Source organism: Sus scrofa, chromosome 15, assembly GCF_054392235.1.
Source record: "Sus scrofa isolate SSC_HxYL_T2T_F1_AM1 chromosome 15, Sscrofa_HxYL_maternal_Yorkshire_Landrace_v2.0, whole genome shotgun sequence".
NCBI lineage: Eukaryota > Metazoa > Chordata > Mammalia > Artiodactyla > Suidae > Sus > Sus scrofa.
In genome coordinates, this window is record NC_139397.1 from 13425906 (window position 1) to 13440135 (window position 14230).

Sequence of the window (14230 nt, forward strand, 5' to 3'; positions counted from 1 at the left end):
TGGAATCCGCTGCATTCAATCGGGATGCATTTTTCCACGCTATATTGAGTGCACTGCATTCAATCACAATGCATGGAATCCACTGCATTCACTCGGGATCCATTTCACAACGCTGCATGGAATCCACTGCATTGAATCTCGATGCATGGAATCCACTGCATTACATTGGTATCAATTACACAATGCTGCAGGGAATCCACTGCATTCAGTCGGGATCCATTGCAGCATGCTGCATGGATTCCACTGCATTCAACCTGGATACATTGCCCCACGCTGCATGCAATCCTTTTCATTCACTCTGGATGCATTACACAACGCTGCATGGAATCCAGTGCATTCAATCACGCCACAGGGAATCCACTGCATTCAATCAGGATCCATTGGGCCATGCTGCACGGAATCGACTGCATTCAATCAGGATCCATTGGGCCAAGCTGCACGGAATCGACTGCATTCAATCAGGATCCATTGGGCCAAGCTGCATGCAATCCACTGCATTCACCCGGGATGAATTTCACACTGCTGCAAGGAATCAAGTGCATTCACTCACACTGCATGTATTCCACTGCATTCAACCTGGATACATTGCCCCACGCTGCATGCAATCCACTGCATTCACTCGGTATGCATTCCACAATGCTGCATGGAATCCACTGCATTCAATCATGCTTCATGGAATCCACTGCATTCAGTCGGTATCCATTGGGCCAAGCTGAATGGAATCCACTTCATTCAATAGAGATACATTGCACCACTCTGCATACAATCCACTGCATTCAAACACGCTGCATGGGATACACTGCATTCAATCGGGATGTTTGGGCCATGCTGCATAAAATCCACTGCATTCAATCGGGATGCATTGGGCCTCGCTGCATGGACTCCACTGCATACAATAGGGATCCATTGCGCCACAATGCATGGAATCCTCTGCATTCAATGACGCTGCATGGAATCCACTGCATTCAATCGGGATGCTTTAGGCCATGCTGCATAAATTCCACTACATTCAATCATGCTGCATGGACTCCACTGCATTCAATCATGCTGCATAATATCCACTGCATTCAATCATGCTGCATAAAATCCACTGCATTCAGTAGGGTTCCATTTCCTCACGCTGCATGGAATCCACTGCATTCTATCGGGATGCATTTTACCACGCTTCATGGATTACACTGCATTCAATCAAGCTGCATGGAATCCACTGCATTCAATCGGGATCCATTGTGCCACAATGCATGGAATCCTCTGCATTCAAAAATGCTGCATGGAATCCACTGCATTCAATCGGGATGCTTTGGGCCATGCTGCATAAAATCCACTGCATTCAATCACGCTGCATGGAATCCACTGCATTCAATCATGCTGCATAAAATCCACTGCATTCAATCATGCTGCATAGAATCAATTGCATTCAATAAGGTTCCATTTCTTCACGCTGCATGGAATCCACTGAATTCAATCACGCTGCATGGAATCCACTGCATTCAATCGGGATGCATTTTACCACGCTGCATGGATTACACTGCAATCAATCACACTGCATCGAATTCACTACATTCAGTCGGGATGATTTGGGCCATGCTCCATATAATGCACAGCATTCAATCGGGATGATTTCGCCTCGCTGCATGGACTCCACTGCATGCAATCAGGATCCATTGCGCCACAATGCATGGAATCCTCTGCATTCAAAAATGCTGCATGGAATTGACTGCATTCAATCGGGATGCATTGGGCCTCACTGCATGGACTCCACTGCATACAATCAGGATCCATTGCGCCACAATGCATGGAATCCTCTGCATTCAATGACGCTGCATGGAATCCACTGCATTCAATCGGGATGCTTTGGGCCATTCTGCATAAAATCCACTGCATTCAATCATGCTGCATGGAATCCACTGCATTCAATCAGGCTGCATACAATCCACTGCATTCAATAGGGTTCCATTTCTTCACGCTGCATGGAATACACGGCATTCAATCACGCTGCATGGAATCCACTGCATTCAATCGGGATGCATTTTACCTCACTGCATGGAGTTCACTGCATTCAATCACAATGCATGGAATCCACTGCATTCAATCGGAATGCATTTTACAACGCTGCATGGATTACACTGCAATCAATCACGCTGCATGGAATCCACTGCATTCAATCGGGATGATTTGGGCCATGCTACATATAATCCACAGCATTCAATCGGGATGATTTGGCCTCGCTGCATAGACTCCACTGCATACAATCAGGAACCATTGCGCCACAATGCATGGAATCCTCTGCATTCAAAAATGCTGCATGGAATTGAATGCATTCAATCGGGATGCATTGGGCCTCGCTGCATGGACTCCACCTCATATAATCGGGATCGATTGCACCTCAATGCATGGAATCCTCTGCATTCAATGACGCTGCATGGGATCCACGGCATTCAATCGGGATGGTTTGGGCCATGCTGCATAAAATCCACTGCATTCAATCATGCTGCATAAAATCCGCTGCATTCAATAGGGTTCCATTACTTCACGCTGCATGGAATCCGCTGCATTCAATCAAGCTGCATGGAATCCACTGCATTCAATCGGGATGGATTTTACCACGCTGCATGGATTACACTGCATTCAATCACCATGCATGGATTCCACTGCATTCAATCCGGATGTTTTGGGCCATGCTGCATAAAATCCACTGCATTCAATCATGCTGCATGGAATCAACTGCATTCAATCCGGATGCTTTGTGCCATGCTGCCTAAAATACACTGCATTCAATCATGCTGCATGGCATCCACTGCATTCAATCATGCTGCATGGAATCCACTGCATTGAATAAGCTTTCATTTCTTCACGCTGCATGGAATCCACTGCATTCAATCATGCTGCATGGAATCCACTGCATTCAATCATGCTGCATAAAATCCACTGCATTCAATACGGTTCCATTTCCTCACGCTGCATAGAATACACTGCATTCAATCCCGCTGTATGGAATACACTGCCTTCAATCGGGATGCATTTTACCATGCTGCATGGATTACACTGCATTCAATCACAATGCATGGAATCCACTGCATACAATCGGGATGCATTGGCCTCACTGCATGGAGTTCACTGCATTCAATCACAATGCATGGAATCCACTGCATTCAATCGGAATGCATTTTACAACGCTGCATGGATTACACTGCAATCAATCACGCTGCATGGAATCCACTGCATTCAATCGGGATGATTTGGGCCATGCTACATATAATCCACAGCATTCAATCGGGATGATTTGGCCTCGCTGCATAGACTCCACTGCATACAATCAGGAACCATTGCGCCACAATGCATGGAATCCTCTGCATTCAATGACGCTGCATGTAATCCACTGAATTCAATCGGGATGCTTTGGACCATGCTGCATAAAATCCACTGCATTCAATCACGCTGCATGGAATCCACTGCATTCAATCATGCTGCATAAAATCCACTGCATTCAATCATGCTGCATAAAATCAATTGCATTCAATAAGGTTCCATTTCTTCACGCTGCATGGAATCCACTGAATTCAATCACGCTGCATGGAATCCACTGCATTCAATCGGAATGCATTTTACAACGCTGCATGGATTACACTGCAATCAATCACGCTGCATCGAATCCACTGCATTCAGTCGGGATGATTTGGGCCATGCTCCATATAATCCACAGCATTCAATCAGGATGATTTGGCCTCGCTGCACGGACTCCACTGCATACAATCAGGATCCATTGCGCCACAATGCATGGAATACTCTGCATTCAAAAATGCTGCATGGAATTGACTGCATTCAATCGGGATGCATTGGGCCTCGCTGCATGGACTCCACTGCATACAATCAGGATCCATTTCGCCACAATGCATGGAATCCTCTGCATTCAATGACGCTGCATTGAATCCACTGCATTCAATCGGGATGCTTTGGGACATGCTGCATAAAATCCACTGCATTCAATCATGCTGCATGGAATCCACTGCATTCAATCAGGCTGCATAAAATCCACTGCATTCAATAGGGTTCCATTACTTCACGCTGCATGGAATCCACTGCATTCAATAAGGATGCATTTTACCACGCTGCATGGATTCCACTGATTTCAATCACAATGCCTGGAATCCACTGCATTCAATCGGGAAGCATTGGGCCTCGCTGCATGGACTCCACTGCATACAATCGGGATCCATTGCGCCTCAATGCATGGAATCCCCTGCATTCAATGACGCTGCATGGAATCCACTGCATTCAATCGGGATGCTTTGGGAAATGCTGCATAAAATCCACTGCATTCAATCATGCTGCATGGAATCCACTTCATTCTATCATGCTTCAAGAAATCCACTGCATTCAATAGGGTTCCATTATTTCACGCTGCATGGAATCCACTGAATTCAATCACGCTGCATGGAATACACTGCATTCAATCGGGATGCGTTTTTCCAAGCTATATTGAGTGCACTGCATTCAATCACGCTGCCTGGAATCCACTGCATTCAATCGGGATGATTTGGGCCATGATGCATAAAATCCACTGCATTCAATTGGGATGCATTTGGCCTCACTGCATGGACTCCACTGCACACAATCGGGATCCATTGCGCCTCAATGCATGGAATCCTCTGCATTCAATGACGCTGCATGGAATCCACTGCATTCAATCGGGATGCTTTGGGCCATGCTGCATAAAATCCACTGCATTCAATCATGCTGCATGGACTCCACTGCATTCAATCATGCTGCATAATATCCACTGCATTCAATAGGGTTCCATTTCTTCAGGCTAAATGGAATCCACTGCATTCAATCACACTGCATGGAATCCACTGCATTCAATCGGGATACATTTTACCACGCTGCATGGAGTGCACTGCAATCAATCACAATGCATGGAATCCACTGCATTCCATCGGCATGCTTTGGGCCATGCTGCATAAAATCCACTGCATTCAATCATGCTGCATGGAATCCACTGTATTCATTCACGCTGCAAAAATCCACTGAATTCAATAAGGTTCCATTTCTTCACGCTGCATGGAATCAACTGCATTCAATCACGCTGCATGGAATCCACTGCATTCAATCAGGATGCTTTGGGCCATGCTGCATAATATCCACTGCATTCAATCATACTGCATCGAATCCTCTGCATTCAATCATGCTGCATAAAATCCACTGCATTCAATATGGTTCCATTTCTTCACGCTGCATGGAATCCACTGCATTCAATCGGGATGTTTGGGCCATGCTGCATAAACTCCACTGCATACAATCAGGATCCATTGTGCCACAATGCATGGAATCCTCTGCATTCAAAAATGCTGCATGAAATTGACTGCATTCAATCGGGATGAATTGGGCCTCGCTGCATGGACTCCACTGCATACAATCGGGATCCATTGCGCCACAATGCATGGAATTCTCTGCATTCAATGATGCTGCGTGGAATCCACTGCATTCAATCGGGATGCTTTGGGCCATGCTGCATAAAATCCACTGCATTCAGTCATGCTGCATGGAATCCACTGCATTCAATCATGCTTCATAAAATCCACTGCATTCAATAGGGTTCCATTTCTTCACGCTGCATGGAATCCACTGCATTCAATCACGCTGCATGGAATCCACTGCATTCACTCGGGATCCATTTCACAACGCTGCATGGAATCCACTGCATTGAATCTCGATGCATGGAATCCACTGCATTACATTGGTATCAATTAGACAATGCTGCAGGGAATCCACTGCATTCAGTCGGGATCCATTGCAGCATGCTGCATGGATTCCACTGCATTCAACCTGGATACATTGCCCCACGCTGCATGCAATCCTTTTCATTCACTCTGGATGCATTACACAACGCTGCATGGAATCCAGTGCATTCAATCACGCCACAGGGAATCCACTGCATTCAAGCAGGATCCATTGGGCCAAGCTGCATGCAATCCACTGCATTCACCCGGGATGAATTTCACACTGCTGCAAGGAATCAAGTGCATTCACTCACACTGCATGTATTCCACTGCATTCAACCTGGAGACATTGCCCCACGCTGCATGCAATCCACTGCATTCACTCGGTATGCATTCCACAACGCTGCATGGAATCCACTGCATTCAATCATGCTTCATGGAATCCACTGCATTCAGTCGGTATCCATTGGGCCACGCTGCATGGAATCCACTGCCTTCACTCGCGATGCATTTCACACTGCTGCATGGAATCGGTTGCATTCAGACACAGTGCATGGACTCCACTGCATTCAATCGGTATCAATTACACCAAGCTGAATGGAATCCACTTCATTCAATCGAGATACATTGCACCACTCTGCATACAATCCACTGCATTCAAACACGCTGCATGGGATACACTGCATTCAATCGGCATGCTTTGGTCCATGCTGCATAAAATCCACTGCATTCAATCGGGATGCATTGGGCCTCGCTGCATGGACCCCACTGCATACAATCGGGATCCATTGCGCCACAATGCATGGAATCCTCTGCATTCAATGATGCTGCATGGAATCCACTGCATTCAATCGGGATGCTTTAGGCCATGCTGCATAAATTCCACTACATTCAATCATGCTGCATGGAATCCACTGCATTCAATCATGCTGCATAATATCCACTGCATTCAATAGGGTTCCATTACTTCACGCTGCATGGATTACACTGCATTCAATCATGTTGCATGGAATCCACTGCATTCAATCGGGATGCATTTTACCTCGCTGCATGGAGTGCACTTCATTCAATCACCATGCATGGAATCCACTGCATTCAATCGGGATGATTTGGGCCATGCTGCATAAAATCCACTGCATTCAATCGGGATGCATTGGGCCTCACTGCATGGACTCCACTGCATACAATCAGGATCTATTGCGCCACAATGCATGGAATCCTCTGCATTCAATGACGCTGCATGGAATCCACTGCATTCAATCGGGATGCTTTGGGCCATGCTGCATAAAATCCACTGCATTCAATCATGCTGCATGGAATCCACTGCATTCAATCATGCTTCATAAAATCCACTGCATTCAATAGGGTTCCATTTCTTCATGCTGCATGGAATACACGGCATTCAATCACGCTGCATGGAATCCACTGCATTCAATCGGAATGCATTTTACAACGCTGCATGGATTACACTGCAATCAATCACGCTGCATGGAATCCACTGCATTGAATCGGGATGATTTGGGCCATGCTCCATATAATCCACAGCATTCAATCGGGATGATTTGGCCTCGCTGCATAGACTCCACTGCATACAATCAGGATCCATTGCGCCACAATGCATGGAATCCTCTGCATTCAAAAATGCTGCATGGAATTGAATGCATTCAATCGGGATGCATTGGGCCTCGCTGCATGGACTCCACCTCATTTAATCGGGATCGATAGCGCCTCAATGCATGAAATCCTCTGCATTCAATGACGCTGCATGGGATCCACTGCATTCAATCGGGATGGTTTGGGCCATGCTGCATAAAATCCACTGCATTCAATCATGCTGCATAATATCCACTTCATTCAATAGGGTTCCATTACTTCACGCTGCATGGAATCTGCTGCATTCAATCGGGATGGATTTTACCAAGCTGCATGGATTACACTGCATTCAATCACCATGCATGGATTCCACTGCATTCAATCCGGATGTTTTGGGCCATGCTGCATAAAATCCACTGCATTCAATCATGCTGCATGGAATCCACTGCATTCAATCGGGATGCTTTGGGCCATGCTGCATAAAATCCACTGCATTCAATCATGCTGCATGGCATCCACTGCATTCAATCATGCTGCATGGAATCCACTGCATTGAATAAGCTTTCATTTCTTCACGCTGCATGGAATCCACTGCATTCAATCATGCTGCATGGAATCCACTGCATTCAATCATGCTGCATAAAATCCACTGCATTCAATACGGTTCCATTTCCTCACGCTGCATAGAATACACTGCATTCAATCCCGCTGTATGGAATACACTGCCTTCAATCGGGATGCATTTTACCATGCTGCATGGATTACACTGCATTCAATCACAATGCATGGAATCCACTGCATTCAATCGGGATGCTTTGGGCCATGCTGCATAAAATCCACTGCATACAATCGGGATGCATTGGCCTCACTGCATGTACTCCACTGCATACAATCGTGACCCATTGCACCACAATGCATGGAATCCTCTGCATTCAATGACACTGCATGGAATCCACTGCATTCAATCGGGATGCTTTGGGCCATGCTGCATAAAATCCACTGCATTCAATCACGCTGCATGGAATCCACTGCATTCAATCATGCTGCATAAAATCCACTGAATTCAATCACGCTGCATGGAATCCACTGCATTCAATCGGGATGCATTTTACCACGCTGCATGGATTACACTGCAATCAATCACGCTGCATGGAATCCACTGCATTCAGTCGGGATGATTTGGACCATGCTCCATATAATCCACAGCATTCAATCGGGATGATTTGGCCTCGCTGCATGGACTCCACTGCATACAATCGGGACCCATTGCGCCACAATGCATGGAATCCTCTGCATTCAATGACGCTGCATGGAATCCACTGCATTCAATCGGGATGCTTTGGGACATGCTGCATAAAATCCACTGCATTCAATCATGCTGCATGGAATCCACTGCATTCAATCATGCTGCATAATATCCACTGCATTCAATAGGGTTCCATTTCTTCAGGCTAAATTGAATCCACTGCATTCAAACACACTGCATGGAATCCACTGCATTCAATCGGCATGCTTTGGCCATGCTGCATAAAATCCACTGCATTCAATCATGCTGCATGGTATCCACTGTATACATTCACGCCGCAAAAATCCACTGAATTCAATAATGTTCCATTTCTTCACGCTGCATGGAATCAACTGCATTCAATCATGCTTCATAAAATCCACTGCATTCAATTGGGATGCATTTTACCAGGCTGAATGGATTACCTGCAGTCAATCACGCTGCATGGAATCCACTGCATTCAATCAGGATGCTTTGGGCCATGCTGCATAATATCCACTGCATTCAATCATACTGCATCGAATCCACTGCATTCAATCATGCTGCATAAAATCCACTGCATTCAATAGGGTTCCATTTCTTCACGCTGCATGGAATCCACTGCATTTTATCGGGATGCATTTTACCACGCTTCATGGATTACACTGCATTCAATCACGCTGCATGGAATCCACTGCATTCAATCGGGATGTTTGGGCCATGCTGCATAAAATCCACTGCATACAATCAGGATCCATTGCGCCACAATGCATGGAATCGTCTGCATTCAAAAATGCTGCATGGAATTGACTGCATTCAATCGGGATGCATTGGGCCTCGCTGCATGGACTCCACTGCATACAATCGGGATCCATTGCGCCACAATGCATGGAATTCTCTGCATTCAATGATGCTGCGTGGAATCCACTGCATTCAATCGGGATGCTTTGGGCCATGCTGCATAAAATCCACTGCATTCAATCATGCTGCATGGAATCCACTGCATTCAATCGGGATGCTTTGGGCCATGCTGCATAAAATCCACTGCATTCAATCATGCTGCATGGAATCCACTGCATTCAATCATGCTTCATAAAATCCACTGCATTCAATAGGGTTCCATTTCTTCACGCTGCATGGAATACACAGCATTCAATCACGCTGCATGGAATCCGCTGCATTCAATCGGGATGCATTTTTCCACGCTATATTGAGTGCACTGCATTCAATCACAATGCATGGAATCCACTGCATTCACTCGGGATCCATTTCACAACGCTGCATGGAATCCACTGCATTGAATCTCGATGCATGGAATCCACTGCATTACATTGGTATCAATTACACAATGCTGCAGGGAATCCACTGCATTCAATCGGGATCCATTGCAGCATGCTGCATGGATTCCACTGCATTCAACCTGGATACATTGCCCCACGCTGCATGCAATCCTTTTCATTCACTCTGGATGCATTACACAATGCTGCATGGAATCCAGTGCATTCAATCACGCCACAGGGAATCCACTGCATTCAATCAGGATCCATTGGGCCATGCTGCACGGAATCGACTGCATTCAATCAGGATCCATTGGGCCAAGCTGCATGCAATCCACTGCATTCACCCGGGATGAATTTCACACTGCTGCAAGGAATCAAGTGCATTCACTCACACTGCATGTATTCCACTGCATTCAACCTGGAGACATTGCCCCACGCTGCATGCAATCCACTGCATTCACTCGGTATGCATTCCACAACGCTGCATGGAATCCACTGCATTCAATCATGCTTCATGGAATCCACTGCATTCAGTCGGTATCCATTGGGCCACGCTGCATGGAATCCACTGCATTCACTCGCGATGCATTTCACACTGCTGCATGGAATCGGTTGCATTCAGACACAGTGCATGGACTCCACTGCATTCAATCGGTATCAATTACACCAAGCTGAATGGAATCCACTTCATTCAATCGAGATACATTGCACCACTCTGCATACAATCCACTGCATTCAAACACGCTGCATGGGATACAATGCATTCAATCGGGATGTTTGGGCCATGCTGCATAAAATCCACTGCATACAATCAGGATCCATTGTGCCACAATGCATGGAATCCTCTGCATTCACAAATGCTGCATGGAATTGACTGCATTCAATCGGGATGCATTGGGCCTCGCTGCATGGACCCCACTGCATACAATCGGGATCCATTGCGCCACAATGCATGGAATTCTCTGCATTCACTGATGCTGCGTGGAATCCACTGCATTCAATCGGGATGCTTTGGGCCATGCTGCATAAAATCCACTGCATTCAATCATGCTGCATGGAATCCACTGCATTCAATCGGGATGCTTTGGGCCATGCTGCATAAAATCCACTGCATTCAATCATGCTGCATGGAATCCACTGCATTCAATCATGCTTCATAAAATCCACTGCATTCAATAGGGTTCCATTTCTTCACGCTGCATGGAATACACAGCATTCAATCACGCTGCATGGAATCCGCTGCATTCAATCGGGATGCATTTTTCCACGCTATATTGAGTGCACTGCATTCAATCACAATGCATGGAATCCACTGCATTCACTCGGGATCCATTTCACAACGCTGCATGGAATCCACTGCATTGAATCTCGATGCATGGAATCCACTGCATTACATTGGTATCAATTACACAATGCTGCAGGGAATCCACTGCATTCAGTCGGGATCCATTGCAGCATGCTGCATGGATTCCACTGCATTCAACCTGGATACATTGCCCCACGCTGCATGCAATCCTTTTCATTCACTCTGGATGCATTACACAACGCTGCATGGAATCCAGTGCATTCAATCACGCCACAGGGAATCCACTGCATTCAATCAGGATCCATTGGGCCATGCTGCACGGAATCGACTGCATTCAATCAGGATCCATTGGGCCAAGCTGCACGGAATCGACTGCATTCAATCAGGATCCATTGGGCCAAGCTGCATGCAATCCACTGCATTCACCCGGGATGAATTTCACACTGCTGCAAGGAATCAAGTGCATTCACTCACACTGCATGTATTCCACTGCATTCAACCTGGAGACATTGCCCCACGCTGCATGCAATCCACTGCATTCACTCGGTATGCATTCCACAACGCTGCATGGAATCCACTGCATTCAATCATGCTTCATGGAATCCACTGCATTCAGTCGGTATCCATTGGGCCACGCTGCATGGAATCCACTGCATTCACTCGCGATGCATTTCACACTGCTGCATGGAATCGGTTGCATTCAGACACAGTGCATGGACTCCACTGCATTCAATCGGTATCAATTACACCAAGCTGAATGGAATCCACTTCATTCAATCGAGATACATTGCACCACTCTGCATACAATCCACTGCATTCAAACACGCTGCATGGGATACAATGCATTCAATCGGGATGTTTGGGCCATGCTGCATAAAATCCACTGCATACAATCAGGATCCATTGTGCCACAATGCATGGAATCCTCTGCATTCACAAATGCTGCATGGAATTGACTGCATTCAATCGGGATGCATTGGGCCTCGCTGCATGGACCCCACTGCATACAATCGGGATCCATTGCGCCACAATGCATGGAATTCTCTGCATTCACTGATGCTGCGTGGAATCCACTGCATTCAATCGGGATGCTTTGGGCCATGCTGCATAAAATCCACTGCATTCAATCATGCTGCATGGAATCCACTGCATTCAATCGGGATGCTTTGGGCCATGCTGCATAAAATCCACTGCATTCAATCATGCTGCATGGAATCCACTGCATTCAATCATGCTTCATAAAATCCACTGCATTCAATAGGGTTCCATTTCTTCACGCTGCATGGAATACACAGCATTCAATCACGCTGCATGGAATCCGCTGCATTCAATCGGGATGCATTTTTCCACGCTATATTGAGTGCACTGCATTCAATCACAATGCATGGAATCCACTGCATTCACTCGGGATCCATTTCACAACGCTGCATGGAATCCACTGCATTGAATCTCGATGCATGGAATCCACTGCATTACATTGGTATCAATTACACAATGCTGCAGGGAATCCACTGCATTCAGTCGGGATCCATTGCAGCATGCTGCATGGATTCCACTGCATTCAACCTGGATACATTGCCCCACGCTGCATGCAATCCTTTTCATTCACTCTGGATGCATTACACAACGCTGCATGGAATCCAGTGCATTCAATCACGCCACAGGGAATCCACTGCATTCAATCAGGATCCATTGGGCCATGCTGCACGGAATCGACTGCATTCAATCAGGATCCATTGGGCCAAGCTGCACGGAATCGACTGCATTCAATCAGGATCCATTGGGCCAAGCTGCATGCAATCCACTGCATTCACCCGGGATGAATTTCACACTGCTGCAAGGAATCAAGTGCATTCACTCACACTGCATGTATTCCACTGCATTCAACCTGGAGACATTGCCCCACGCTGCATGCAATCCACTGCATTCACTCGGTATGCATTCCACAATGCTGCATGGAATCCACTGCATTCAATCATGCTTCATGGAATCCACTGCATTCAGTCGGTATCCATTGGGCCACGCTGCATGGAATCCACTGCATTCACTCGCGATGCATTTCACACTGCTGCATGGAATCGGTTGCATTCAGACACAGTGCATGGAATCCACTGCATTCAATCGGTATCAATTACACCAAGCTGAATGGAATCCACTTCATTCAATAGAGATACATTGCACCACTCTGCATACAATCCACTGCATTCAAACACGCTGCATGGGATACACTGCATTCAATCGGGATGTTTGGGCCATGCTGCATAAAATCCACTGCATTCAATCGGGATGCATTGGGCCTCGCTGCATGGACTCCACTGCATACAATAGGGATCCATTGCGCCACAATGCATGGAATCCTCTGCATTCAATGACGCTGCATGGAATCCACTGCATTCAATCGGGATGCTTTAGGCCATGCTGCATAAATTCCACTACATTCAATCATGCTGCATGGACTCCACTGCATTCAATCATGCTGCATAATATCCACTGCATTCAATCATGCTGCATAAAATCCACTGCATTCAGTAGGGTTCCATTTCCTCACGCTGCATGGAATCCACTGCATTCTATCGGGATGCATTTTACCACGCTTCATGGATTACACTGCATTCAATCACGCTGCATGGAATCCACTGCATTCAATCGGGATCCATTGTGCCACAATGCATGGAATCCTCTGCATTCAAAAATGCTGCATGGAATCCACTGCATTCAATCGGGATGCTTTGGGCCATGCTGCATAAAATCCACTGCATTCAATCACGCTGCATGGAATCCACTGCATTCAATCATGCTGCATAAAATCCACTGCATTCAATCATGCTGCATAGAATCAATTGCATTCAATAAGGTTCCATTTCTTCACGCTGCATGGAATCCACTGAATTCAATCACGCTGCATGGAATCCACTGCATTCAATCGGGATGCATTTTACCACGCTGCATGGATTACACTGCAATCAATCACACTGCATCGAATTCACTACATTCAGTCGGGATGATTTGGGCCATGCTCCATATAATGCACAGCATTCAATCGGGATGATTTTGCCTCGCTGCATGG